This window comes from Helianthus annuus, chromosome 15 (assembly GCF_002127325.2).
Source record: "Helianthus annuus cultivar XRQ/B chromosome 15, HanXRQr2.0-SUNRISE, whole genome shotgun sequence".
Taxonomy (NCBI): Eukaryota; Viridiplantae; Streptophyta; class Magnoliopsida; order Asterales; family Asteraceae; genus Helianthus; species Helianthus annuus.
Window position 1 is genome coordinate 76,991,863 of NC_035447.2, and position 634 is coordinate 76,992,496.

Below are 634 nucleotides of genomic sequence, written 5' to 3' on the forward strand. Positions count from 1 at the left end.
GTCTAGACGTGGAATGTTTGTTGGAAAGGGCTATGCCCTAAATGGTATGTTTAAAATGAATGTAATGGTTGTAAACCAAAACAAAAGTTTGAATGAAAGTTCTACTTCTACTTACATGGTTGAGTCTTCTAATGTTTGGCACGGTAGACTAGGACATGTACATTTTAATTCATTACATGGTTGAGTCTTCTAATTAAATTAAACTTGATACCAACATTCCATATCGAGTCCAATCACAAATGCGAGACATGTGTTGAATCCAAACTTACGAGATCACCGTTTAAATCGGTTGAACGAATAACCAAACCCCTTGATTTAATTCATACCGATGTGTGTGATTTAAAAGCGGTTCCCACACGTGGAGGAAATAAGTACTTCATCACGTTTATCGATGATTGTACGAAATATTGCTACGTGTATTTACTTAAGAGTAAAGACGAAGCAATAGAGAAGTTTATCTTGTACAAAAATGAAGTTGAGAATCAACTTAAAAAGAAGATAAAAGCTTTGAGAAGCGATCGAGGAGGTGAATATGTTGCACCTTTTGCGGATTTATGCGCAAAAAGTGGCATTGTACATGAGTGTACACCTCCTTATTCTCCACAATCAAATGGTGTTGCAGAACGAAAGAACC